The sequence below is a fragment of the Rana temporaria genome, chromosome 8, assembly GCF_905171775.1.
Source record: "Rana temporaria chromosome 8, aRanTem1.1, whole genome shotgun sequence".
Taxonomy (NCBI): Eukaryota; Metazoa; Chordata; class Amphibia; order Anura; family Ranidae; genus Rana; species Rana temporaria.
In genome coordinates this window covers 90,429,018-90,442,711 of record NC_053496.1, presented here as the reverse complement: position 1 = coordinate 90,442,711, position 13,694 = coordinate 90,429,018, and the positions used below count along the sequence as shown (strand labels likewise).

General features: G+C 41.5%; 1 protein-coding gene across 2 annotated transcripts in view; it reads left to right on the top strand.

Annotated features, from left to right (window-relative positions):
• Positions 1-13,694, top strand: part of SORBS1 (sorbin and SH3 domain containing 1) — a 469,099-nt gene that overhangs the window by 83,040 nt on the left and 372,365 nt on the right. For both annotated transcript variants that reach the window (XM_040362222.1, XM_040362223.1), the window contains exon 2: positions 2,757-2,829. The gene's annotated coding sequence lies outside the window, so the exon portion shown is untranslated. The remainder of the gene's footprint in view (positions 1-2,756; positions 2,830-13,694) is intronic.

Sequence of the window (13,694 nt, the reverse complement as noted above, 5' to 3'; positions counted from 1 at the left end):
ATGTTTGAAGGAAAGTGTGTGGGCCAGAGATGTTTTTCCCTTAATCCGTGATGACTCATATTTTTTATATTTGCCTTGAGAACCATACAGCTTATAGCACTTCAGTGCAAATTGTTTTTTGTGACATTCAAAAAATGTCTTTGATCAAGCCTATGATTGATGAATTGGCATTAAAATCCTTCTAAGATTCATGTAGTTCACATCTATGCCTATGAAATTAACTTTCAAGTACACAGTAACAACCTGTTATTGTAAATCTAAGGGCTTATACACACAGACTTAAGAAATTCAGTGTTCAGGTCCTTACTGTGTTCAGTTATTTATACAGATATGAATGCGCTAGGATTGTATGCTAGGGGTTCATTCACACAGCTGTAATGTGCTCAGTATTTAACTTTGAGCTGCATAAAATAAAGTAAAAAATATTGTGTTAATTGTCCATTTTTTACTAAATTCTACAATTCTTTAACCACTTAAGACCCGGACCAACATGCAGGTAAAGGACCAGGCCCCTTTTTGCGATTCGTGACTGCGTCGCTTTAACTGACAATTGCACGGTCGTGCGACGTGGCTCCCAAACAAAATTGGCGTCTTTTTTTCCCCACAAATAGAGCTTTCTTTTGGTGGTATTTGATCACCTCCTGCGGTTTTTATTTTTTGTGCTATAATCAAAAATAGAGCGACAATTTTGAAAAAAATGTTTAATTACTTTTTGCTATAATAAATATTCCCCAAAAATATATAAAAAAAAATGTTTTCTCAGTTTAGGCCGATACGTATTCTTCTACATATTTTTGGTAAAAAAAATCGCAATAAGCGTTTATCGATTTGGTTTGCGCAAAATTTATAGTGTTTACAAAATAGGGGATAGTTTTATTGCATTTTTATTAATAAATTATTATTTTTTTACTACTAATGGCGGCGATCAGCGGTTTTTTCGTGACTGCGACATTATGGCAGACACATCGGACAATTTTGACACATTTTTGGGACCATTGTCCTTTTCACAGCAAAAAATGCTATAAAAATGCTTTGTTTACTGTGAAAATGACAATTGCAGTTTGAGAGTTAACCACTAGGGGGGGCTGAAGGGGTTAAGTGTGACCTCATATGTGTTTCTAACTGTAGGGGGGGCGGGGCTGGACAGGTGACCTCATTGATCGCCTTTCCCTATATCAGGGAACAGACGATCAATGACAGCGCCACTGTGAAGAACGGGGTAGGTGTGTTTACACACACCTCTCCCCGTTCTTCAGCTTCAGGGACCGATCGCGGGACTCCGGCAGCGATTGGGTCACGGAGCTTCGGACCGGGTAGCGGGCGCGCGCCTGCAACCCACGGCTGGGCATTTAACAATCACGTACAGGTACTTGATTGTGCCCAGCCGTGCCATTCTGCCGACGTATATCGGCGTTAGGCGGTCCTTAAGTTGTTAAAGTGGATGTAAACCACTTTTTTTTTATTTTGTATGCTGTCACGATGTAGAGTATACGATTTCCTATCATTTGTGCCCAGTCTTACCACAAAGAGTTAATCCAGCTCTAAGCAATCCTCTTTTTTTTTTCTTTTTTTCAGTGAGATAAACGGACAAACGGGAAAAAACTTTTGTCTGTTCCTCCCCCTTGCTATGAATGACAGGTTATTTATAGATCTCATGCAGTAGCCTGAGGCAGGCATTATTTTTTAATTCCCACCCCCACTCCTTTTCTGAAGTCATGTGGTTACTTTTCTGGATTTTGACTGGATGTTGGTGATCATAGCAGAATTTAGTGTAAGGGGAGTGTAGAGGTGGGCGGGGAGTTTACTGACTCCACCCATCGAGTTCCACCCATCGAGCTCCAGACAACAGATCCACCCACAGAATCTGCAGTTTTTCAGTTCTTATAACAGACAGAGGGGAGACATTTGACAGGTAAGGATACATGCAAAGGCTTGTATATCCTTATAGATCAGCACTATGGCAGTAGTTTAGAAAGGATGAGAGTGGCTTTACATCCATTGTAATCTTATGCAAAGATTTAACACACAACTTACTGAAAGTTCAGTACCAACCTTCCTATTTTACCAGTCTGTTTATTTTTTTACATTGTGTTGTTGCCTAAAGACCCAGCCCAACTACTACCTCATCACCCTCGCTCTGTTTCTTAAAAACAATCTGTCATTGGATAAATACAGGGGCTTTTGCGATTGCTAGTTGCCTGGCTGTTCTAATCCTTTTTGTGGCAAGTTGCCAATCTGGAACAAGTATACATATCTAGAAAGGCAGATATTCTTATGTGATACAAATTAATGAAGCAAGACGATCCGACTGGCATCAAGGGCACTAACATTTTCAGAAGGAAAGGTAGGCAGTAGCGGCCTCCTTGTATCTCCTATGATATGTTTCCTTTAAAAGTGACAATTTATTGTTTAAAAAAACTTGCTGCAAAATGTGTGTGGCGCATAAATCATAATCCGTGTTGCATTCGTATGGCAGAAGATAAAATAAAATTAATAGTATATGAATGTGCTTGTATATTTATTTATTTATTTTTTTTCACTTGGTTGCTTAGACTATTAAATGTATTCTTCCTTGCTAAACCTGTTTTATGCGTCATTTTGAATCATTTTATAAAATGCCATTTTATAATATGCTATTATGCATTATGATTACAGTAGTAAAATGTGTTTGGTGTTTTTTATGCAGCCCCTGTTTATCACAGTTCATTTTGTCTCATGTTTTTAGTGTTTCATTCTTTCATCTATGCTTCTTCTAGGACATATTGCTGATGTTTGTTAATGGACGCCATCAACATCCATCACTTGCCTGCTCCAGCTATCTAACATAAGGTAATAATAATAATAATAATTCGTAATTGAAATATAGAATGAGTAACAGTAATTTAAGTATAATGAAGTAAAAGTGAAGCAACTAAAATGGTTTGGATCTGACCAGGGCCAGATTAAGAACATCATGGGCCTGGTGCTGAGGATTTTGGTGGGGCCTTTTAGGCTGCATTCACACCTCCGCGACAAGTAACGCCGCGTACGCGGCGTATTTTGCCGCGAATAGTGTAACTTTTTTTTTACAAATCCTTCCTATTGCTTTGTATGGCCGAACGCCAATGCCGCCTGAAAAAAAGGGTCCGGAACTTTTTTTCATGCCGCAGGTGTACGGCGTCTATGAGATGTGAACCATCTCATAGACAGCAATGGGAATTCTCCCCTCAAGCGGCACGAGCGGCCGGCGTCGGGCGTTTTGTCGCGGACGTGTGAATGGGGTGTAATAAATAATAAATAAATGCGTGGGAATGACATGAACGCAGCCCAGCCAAGGCAAGTGACCAAAGGCACAGAACCCAGAAGGAAGACCGGGTGAAGATGCAAGTGTCCAGGCCCCGCCTGATTCATCGCAGCACTGGAGTGCTCAGTCTGAAAATTGAAGTGTACACTAATGTGCTAATATGCTGTGTATACTTGTACGTTGTGGCATAACCTATCACAGGGCCTCTAAAAAGTAGTAATGTCAGGAAAGTTTACTACCGCTTTATTATCACAGGATCCCAGGAGCCTCTCATGGGGCCCCCTACTGACCCGGTGGACGGTGGCCCTTGGGCAGTGCCTAAGTGCACAGTTGCCAACATTTAAAAAATATTTTCAGGGCCACTTTTTTATATAAGTGCTATATTTAGAGTAGCTGAGATCCCCGATGTTCCTCTATACATCATAGTAGTAATCACAAAATTAAATGAGTACTAATAATGGGGCAGAACAAATATGAGAACTGAGATTTCCTTTAGTTGAACTAACAAAAGTGTGTCCATTCTAGAGCTGGTAACATTGAGGATATTCAGTATAATTTTAAAGAACTGTTTTTGTGGGTAAGCGACATGGGGGAGGAGTATGGACGGTATATAAGTGGGAAGTATGTGCAGGTGAGGGAGAGGAATGTGGAGGGTCTAACAGTGGGCACTATGTACAGGAGAGGAGTACAAAGGGTACGGAAAAAAGCACTATGTACAGGAGAGGAGTGTGAAGGGTATGACAATGGGCAGTATGTACAGGAAGAGTGAGGGGATATGACAGAGGGTAGTACGTACCAGAGAGAAGTGTGGAGGGTATGATGGGGCAGTATGTACAGGAGAGGAGTGTGGAGGGTATGACAGTGGGCAGTATGTACAGGAGAGGAATGTAGATGGTATGATAGTGGGCTCTATGTATAGGAGAGGAGTGTGGAGGGTATGACAGTGAACACTATGTATAGGAGAGGAGTGTGGAGGGTATGACAGTGGGCACTATGAATAGGAGAGGAGTGTGGAGGGTGCGACAGTGGGCACTAAGTACAGGAGAGAAGTGTATGACAGCGGGCTCTATGTATAGGAGAGGAGTGTGGAGGGTATGACAGTGGGCACTATGTACAGGAGAGGAGTGTGTAGGGTATGACAGTGGGTACTATGTATAGGAGAGAAGTGTGGAGAGTATGACAGTGGGCACTATGTACAGGAGAGGAGTGTGGAGAGTATGACAGTGAGCACTATGTACAGGAGTGGAAGGATATTTAGGGACTGAGTAGTGGTTAAGCGGATTGAATGGATTGAAATTACGCCAATTATGCAGAGACCAGCCATAGTCAATCTATGTATGGGCTAGCTGGTTTTACACAAGTCAATCTATTAATCAACTTGCGTACAACCAGCCTGTTTTTTTTTTCTTAAAACAATCAGTGCTGCCAGCTAAAGTTAGCAACACTGATCATTGTACGCACTGGCAGAACACAATAACACTGCAGGAGTGATTCCCCCATCCACAGGTCAGCAGGTGAGAGGGTGTGTGGGGACAGGCTGGGGAGAGATACTAGTCAGTGGCTGGGTAGGCACTGGTAGTATCAGAGCCAGATACACACAGGTTACATACGCCACGATCGTTAGAGCGAGAACAATAATTCTAGTACTAGACCTCCTCTGTAACTCTAAACATGTAACCTAAAAAAATGTAAAGCATCGCTTAGGATACCAAAAAAAAAATGTGCTTACTTAACTAACTAACTGTTTTTTTAATGAATGAAACATTTTTTTCCAAAAAAACATGTTTGAAAAATTGCTGCGCAAATACCGTGCTAGAGCTGCACAATTAATCGTTAAAAATCGTGATCTCGATTCAACCCCCCTGACGATCTCCAATGCAGAGTTTGCTGATTCTTTCATATAACAAGTGGAGAGACTTTCAGCTGTCAAAAGAAAATATCTGGGCAGTCTGCGAAGTTTGTAAACAAAATGAAACATTGTAACTAAATTTAACCACTTAAAGTCCAACACTTGTTTCTTAAGTTAGAAAGCAATATTATTTGCTAGAAAATTACTTGGAACTGCCAAACATTATATATATTTTAGCAGAGACTCTAGGAAATACAATGGCTATTGCTGCAATATGTTATGTCACACTGCATTTTCCCACTTCAATGAATAATAAAAACCATAAAAACAAAACAGTGAAGTTAGCCCATTTTTTTTTTTTTTGTTTTAATGTGAAAGATGATGTTACGCCGCAACAATCGTGAGAGAATCGTGATCTATCTTCTAAGCAAAAAATTCTCATTTTAGCCAGAATCATGCAGCTCTGTACCCTGCAACATAAAAAGTGCAAAGACCACCATAGAGTAATTTTCTAGCAAAAAACAAATGATGATTTTTACATGTAGTAGAGAAGTGTCAGAATTGGCCTGGGTGGCAAGGGGTTAATTACCATGAGTAATATACAAATAATTATTATAAGCCCTGTGATCCTATCAGTCTGCTGTAGTGTGTCAGCTTGTATTTATATTGGCCGCTCTGTATGTAGCTTCTGACAGGCTGTGCAAGCAGGCCCGTATCTCCGGAACCATAAATGATAGCCGTCCCATATTTTAACCAGTTGTGGGGTAGCTCTTCCCATGCCTACCCCCAAATGTGGGGTTTCTGTGACCACTGGTCATCGAGCTACAACCCCCCAAATTCGAACTTAGAAAAAAAAAATTCTTAAAAAAAAAAAAAATTTTTTTTTTTTTTTTTTTTTTTTGGCAAATGGGCCTATCTTGAGAAAGGGGCCTGGAGCTGCAGCTCCATCAGCCCCATTGTTAATCCGGCCCTGGATCTGACAGGTTTCTGTCAGGAAAAAAATCAAATGTATGTGCAATTGTTTATTGAAGTGTAACAAAAAGCTGGAATGTGACAAATCTTTAAGCATTGAGTCTGCATGCACACTCGTGTTTTTTTAAGCTACCATGAGCTATTGTTGGCATTTTTTTCTGTTCCTAGAAGCTAAATGGTGTCATCCTATGTGTCCATGCACATTACTTTAGGCTATTGGCATTTTTTGAGCTTCAGCATCTGGGAGCAGAAAAAAAATGTTTTTGTAGATTTTATATGGAGTGTTTTTCCAGCAGTAAAAACATTTTATTTTATTTTTTTTATTATTTATTTTTTTACAGCTGAATTTAAACAAAACAATTGCTGAGAAACAAAATTGCGCGATCCTCCACCCAATCCATACCAGGCCCTTTCAGGTCCGATACGGATTTTAAGAGGAACCCCATGGAAAAATAAAAATTGCGTCCATACCAGACCCTCATCCACGCACGCAGCCTGGCAGGCTAGGGTAGGGGGGGGCAAGCGAGCCCCCCCCCCTCATGAATCATACCAGACCACATGCCCTTAAAGGGGTTGTAAAGGAAACATTTTTTTTTTCATAATAAGCATCCTTTACCTGCAGACATTCCTCTTTTCACTTCCTTTATTGTTCGTTTTCAGAAGTTGCTCTATTTCTTCTCTGTTCTGTTCACTTCCTGCTTGTCTGATTTTTACTCACCACTGTGAAGGGAGGCTTTACTGCGGTGGTCAGTGACGTGCTCGCCCCCTCCTGGGAACTACATATGTGCGGCAGGACGCTCTCTACGTGTTAGAGACTTCAAGGAGGTGTGAATTACTGGGTGTGCCGCAATGCATACTGGGAAATGTAGTTCTTGCATGAATGAGCACCGCAAACCAGGAAGTGAATGAGCGAACAGAAACTAGAACGCCGGAGGTGATATAGATGAAGGAATTTAATAGGTATTTACTCTTACACTATTCTGTCTGTCTACCTTGCAGACATTATTTTTTTTTTCCCTTTACAACTCCTTTAACAGTGCTCCCCCCCAAAGCACCTTGTCCCCATGTTTAACAAGGGGACCCTCAGATCCCAGCCCCCCTATGTGAATGAGTATGGGACATCATCAGTTGGCCCACCTACCCCAAAGCACGCCTCCCATTTTGAGGGCATGTGGCCTGGTATGGTCCCTTTTCTGGTCTGCCAGGCTGCATGCTTGGATAAGGGTCTGGTACCCCCATGCTTTTTCTTTTTTTTTTGGCAGAAGTTGTTGCCCGGCTGACAGCTGATGAGTCATCCTTAGTTAAGGACGAGGTGTACGGCTTCCCAGCCTGTTTATTAACGACCAGCTATTCATTGGTTAAGTGTGAAAATGTTGTTTTTTATTTTATTTATTCATTGGTTAAGGACACCGACTGCCACGGCTTCTTAACAAAAACGCTACCACTCGCAAAGTATTGAAAATGCTCCTAAACACTGTAAAAAAAAAACTGCTAAAGATCGGCGGTTTTTATCCAGCTTTTTTTTCAGCGTTTTTTGAGCATCTAGTGTGCATGGAGCCTGAGCATGATTTATACAAAAAATTCACAGGTGAATCATGCACTGAGTTAAAACAGATTTTACACTTCTCCAGGTGCTAAAGTACACAAAGGGGTGGGGTCACCCAGTGACCTCTTGGCTGATCCCACCCCCTTATAATGTCATTGACTATATATGGACATGTTCATACAGTATATGGTCAATGACATAAGGGGGCTGGGTCATCAATGATTTCACACTATGACCCTGGCCAATTGTTTACTTTGGGGGCAGGGAGAACCAGCAATGTGTTTTGGTGCAATGGAAGTGGTCTGGTTTAGCAGGAGATGGTTTATTTTTATTTTTTCTTCATAGTGTAGGTATGTGACTGTCATTCATGGTGATTGATGTGGACCTACATCTCTGGGAGAAGTGATTGATGGATCTACATCAGGGGACTATTTTTTTTTTTTTTTTTTTTTTTAAGGATATCAAAAACAGTGTAATGTCCTTATTTACACTTGTGTGTTTTTGTTTTTATTAATGTTTTTTTTTTTTAATGAATGAGTAGGGGTACTGTGTACCCCTACTCATTCATTTGGGGGGACCTGGTGCCAGGTTTGTGGCAGAGGCCCTTTTCTTTAACATGGGTAAAGGGTGCTTTGCCAAGCGGGGTCCCCTCCCTGTCAAAGTACCCCCCATGTTTAGGGCATGTTACCTGGTACCTGGTCTGGCTCAGAAGTGGTGGGGGAAAGGTTGGGGCAGCAAGATTGTGCCCTCTTTACTTGTCTGCCAGGCTGCATGCCTGTATAAGGGTATGGTATGGATTTTGGGGGGAACCTCATGAGAGAGATATATATATATATATATTGGGTGTTAAGGATGCCAGGGGTCAGATGGAAAAACTGATGTAAACTGCATACTTTTTTTATTTTTTATGTGACTGAACAGATGATGCTTGTGTGAAAGGGACCAAAACCTTGTTAGTTTACCAGCTTGGATCCTTTTTATCTATTGTATGATTTTAAAGCTCAGCCCTGTTCATTTCAAGCCTTTATCCTATAAAACATCATTAAAAAAATGTGTCATCTGTAAGCAGCCAATGATTTGAGAATTTTGTGACCTTATAAAAGATATGTTGAAGGCTTTCATGTAGTGAATCTGCACTCATCCAACTTTATTTTATGAATCACAGATGCAAGACGTATCATTAGGCCAGCTGGTGCATTAATGTTGTTAGAGTAAAACTAATTTTAGCCACGTGGTCTAGCTAATCGGTAAAAACCATTACATCATAGTATATGTTGTGTGCACAGCATCTGCTATCATTGTGCCTACAGTATATTGGAGTTCATTGCAGTAATTGGCTTTGCACATGGGGGTAAAATGATCATACTGCAACCCTTTGATTCATTTCCAGTGATGTCCTGCTGCTTTTCAATAAAAATGTAAGATTTGTAGGCAAGCCATGGGAGGCATGTAGGCAAACCATGGGAGGCATGTAGGCAAACCATGTCGATTTGTATAACGGTGGATAATATTTCCTGGAAGTGTGTGCTGTGCTTGGTGGAACCGGTTCTATCGCAGTATCTATGCAGAACAGCTAGTCTACAGAGGGTGGCCAATAGCATGCAAGCTGCAGTTGGATCAAGTTACATACAGCCTGTTCCTTCCGAGTTTAACATAAAGTAGAACTCCAGGCAAAATTCCTTAAATAAACATTAGGCTTTCTCTATCATAATTGATTCTGCCAGTGCTGCTTTTGAAATTTCTTTTACTAAAGCTGCTTTCTCTAAGGAAGAAATGTAAAGCAGGCACTTGTTGAGGAAGCGTCCTCTTTCACAGAATGTGTCTTGCTCATCAGGGGAAGAATCCAGGCTCTGCTGACCTATAGAGGGAGACATTTAGCTAGATTCAGAAAGAGTTAGGCCGGTGTAGTATCACCGTTTGCTCCCTATCACAGAATGCTGCCTAAGTCACGTGGCGGCAAACTGCGCATGCGTTCCAACGCCAAATGTGATGCGTTCCAGGGGATTCACGACACTACCCTTCAGTGAACCCATCACAATTTGTCACGGAAGTGACGTATTACCATACACGGAGCGGGGGGGGGGGGACAGAGAGGGATCCATTCAGAGCGAGAGAGAAATAGACATATAGAGATACGTAGATACATTCAGAGCGAGAGAGAAATGGACATATAGAGATACGTAGATACATTCAGAGCGAGAGAGAGATACTGACAGAGAACCGGGGCTCAGGGAGGGGATTACCTCCCCTATGTGCATTACTTCCGTTATCTATAATATATGTACACTATCTCTCTCTCGCTCTGAATGTATCTCACTATCTCTATTTCTCTCTCGCTGTGAATGGGTCTCTCTCTCTGTCCCCCCCCCGCTCCGTGTATGGTAATACATCACTTCCGTGACAAATTGTGATGGTTCACTGAAGGGTAGTGTCGTGAATACCCTGGAACGCATCGCATTTGGCGTTGGAACGCATTGCGCATGCGCAGTTCGCCGCCACGTGACTTCCGGAGCATTCTGAGATAGGGAGCAGAATATGACACTGCACCGGCTTATCTACAGATAAGCCGACCTAACTCAGAATCTACGCCGACTTATGTTTAAGTGTATGCTCAAACAGAGATACGCTTAAACATATCTAAGATACGACGGCTGACAATGGCAATCTGTGTCTATCGAACCTGCGGTCAAATGTGCCTAACCTAACGCTATTAGTCAAGACGATTATACATAGAGAGAAAAGATTCGACATTATAGAGACAGTGTTGGGGTAGACCATTCGACATGAATGACGAAGATTCGACAAGCAGCTAAACTGTACAATGCCGCAATCGTACATTTCCGGTCAAATGCTTGGCCCATAGGCTATAGAAGAATTTATATGTTGGTTGACTAGTAATAATAATTTATAAATACAATTATTACTAGTGTCATACAACATTAGATTTCTTCTATAGCTTGTGGGCGGAACATTCGACCGAAAATGTATGATTGCGGCGTCGTACAGTTTAGCTGCTTCGTCAAATCTTCTTAGAACATTCGACAGACACCATAAGCCTTCAATGACAGATTCGACCTTAATTCGGATTTTCGGACGAATGCATTTAACGAAACAAAATTAAATAAAAACTATTTTCGGGAGTAACTAAATTTATTTTTCGGAAGAAAACAAAATTCCGAAACAAAATATTTCAGTGTGCACGTGTCTAATACATAGTGTGTGCAGAACGGAGTAGGATTTATGCTTTTGTTTGTTTTTATGTAAAGATGCTACCTAAGGCTGGCATACATTATAAAATTGTCTTGTTAAATTTCCTTTTGATTAACCTGCAACTATGTAGTGCAAGGAATAAAAGAAAAAAAGGTGATGAGCACAATCCCTAACACATAAACGTGCAAAGTGGTATGAATGCACACTATTAAATGCCGATATCGGTGTACCAATAAAGTGCAACTATCAGTGCAAAAACGACAATGGCTAATATATAACCAGCTGAATGATGGCGATAACCCAGTACCACTAAGTGCTGGACACCACCAAATAACAATGTGCCGAATACAAAATAATGTGCAATAAACAAAGTCCAATAGCATTTGCTGCCAAATGAGTGCTTCAAATGAAAAAATGCAGGTCTTCTTATGCAGTGGGCTCACAGAGCGCTTACCTCCAACATATAAACCTCGGGCATAAAACGCTGCAGACAAACTTCCTTAGCAGAGGATGACTTTAAAACGTTATCTTCTTAGTACTCCTGGTGGCGATACTGAAAATGGAGGCTCGCAATAAGGTATGATGGTTAACCAGAGGGAAAGAACAAACAGAATGCTACATGTAAGATTACATATCCGCGTTTGGATGCTACATTTCTGTAAGCATTTAATTTTAATCATTAAAGTCGCCTGTTTACTTCACTATGGGAGCATTCTGTTTGTTCCTTCCCTCTGGTTAACCATCATACCTTATTGCGAGCCTCCATTTTTCTGAAGTCCAGTATCGCCACCAGGAGTACTAAGAAGATAACGTTTTAAAGTTGTCCTCTGCTAAGCAAGTTTGTCTGCAGCGTTTTATGCCCAAGGTTTATATGTTGGAGGTAAGCGCTCTGTGAGCCCACTGCATAAAAAGACCTGCATTTTTTCATTTGAAGCACTCATTTGGCAGCACATGCTATTGGACTTTATTTATTGTTTATTGCACATTATTTTGTATTCGGCACATTGTTATTTGGTTGTGTCCAGCACTTATTGGTACTGTTACCACCATCATTCAGCTGGCTATATATTAGCCATTGTTGTTTTTGCACTGATAGCGGCATTTAATGGTGTGTATTCATACAACTTTGCACGTTTATGTGTTCGGGATTGCGCTCATCACCTTTTTTCCTTTTTTTTCCAATTTGTTAGTGATTTGTACACTTATTGATTTGAGCAGCACTCTCATTTATTACACATTTCCCTGGTTTTGATTGTCTATTATTCACTTGGCCAGCGCAGAAGATCCTTTATCTTTCTGTAGTGCAAGGGACTGCCTTGGTTGCATACTAATTGAAAGTGTTTAGTTTTGACTCCATATTAATTGTTTTGGTAAATCTAAAGGAAAATTGTCACACTCTGGTGATTACCCCTAGGCCTGCATTGGATGTGATGACACTGAGGAAGAGTCCACTGTTTAGGGGAAAAGACGAGAGTGTCGGTGATCTGCCGATTATGGTTCCTCCTGTCGATATGGTTCCCCTCTTGACTGCGCAATCGGAGCCGACGGAAATCACCGAACCTGAGCAGCTGTAGCAAGAGGTCCAGGGCGATGTGGATTTTGCTGTAAGTGGCCAGTCGGCCTCACGTCCTCGCTTCGCTCGGACGGCTCGCTGCGCTCGCTCGGCCTCCTGGCTCGGCCTCCTGGCTCTTCTTTTTTTTTTTTTTTTTAACATCCTCCAATCCACGGGGATGTTAAGGAATGAGCCTGGATGCCGCCTGAGGTTCGGAGATTTCCGTGGGCTTAGTCTGCGCCTGCGCAGTCAAGCGGGGAACCATATCGACAAAACATCGGCAGCCAATAGACCAGAGGATCATTTTAAGTAAAACATTTATTTTTCAAGCCCTACTGGTTCTTATAAAACATTTTAACCTTTTACTTTAAAGAGGCTGTAAAGGTAAAAGTTTTTTCACCTTAATGCATTCTATGAATTAAGTTGAAAAAACATCTGCTGATTAGCGGCCTCGGAGCCCCCCTTTACTAACCTGACCCCTTGAAAGTCCCGCGCCGTGAACGCGCAGGCTTCTCAACCATCTTCCTGGCTCATTCATTGGTTGATTGAAATCAGCGCAGCCATTGGCTTGCGCTGCTGTCAATGGCATCCAATGACGCGGGGGCGGGGCCGAGTGATAGTCGGCGGCTATGGCTGCCGCTGTATCACGGGACCGCACGTCCGCAATAACTCAACACCATGTGAGCCCGCTCGCATGAAGGTGTTGAGCCCTTGCGGAGGGGTAGCTGAGACAGCTGCCGAGCGACCCAGAAGACCAGGTTCGGGGCCACTCTGTGCAAAACGAGCTGCACAGTGGAAGTAAGTATAACATGTTTGTTGTTTTTTTTTTGTTGTTGTTTTTTTAACAATTTTATCTGTGGTGATCCTTTAAACCTTTAAAATTTTATTCTTGAATGGTATAGGTGGTCAACCAAAGTCGCCTTTACAGATCCACATCAGAGGAGGAAATTGGTGGTCTTTACTGCTTGAAAAAATTAAAATAAATTAAAAGCAGACATGTTACAGTTTTTAAATAGAGTATCTACCAACTGTTTAAATACTGCTTACATGAACAGGAAGAGAATTCTAAAGCCATTAGACTACTTCCAGAAATGTAAACTCATGCCATCTGTGATGTGTAGGCATTTATGCGTGTAGAAATTGATGAATTTCTTCAGCTGATGTAGTGTATTACAAGGGAATGTAGTGTCAGTTTTCTTTTTTCGTTAGGTGGCTGTTAATTGGCATGTTCACCAAGCTAGGGAAAACTGAATTTAGATGCCAGGGTTTTGGTAAAGCAGAG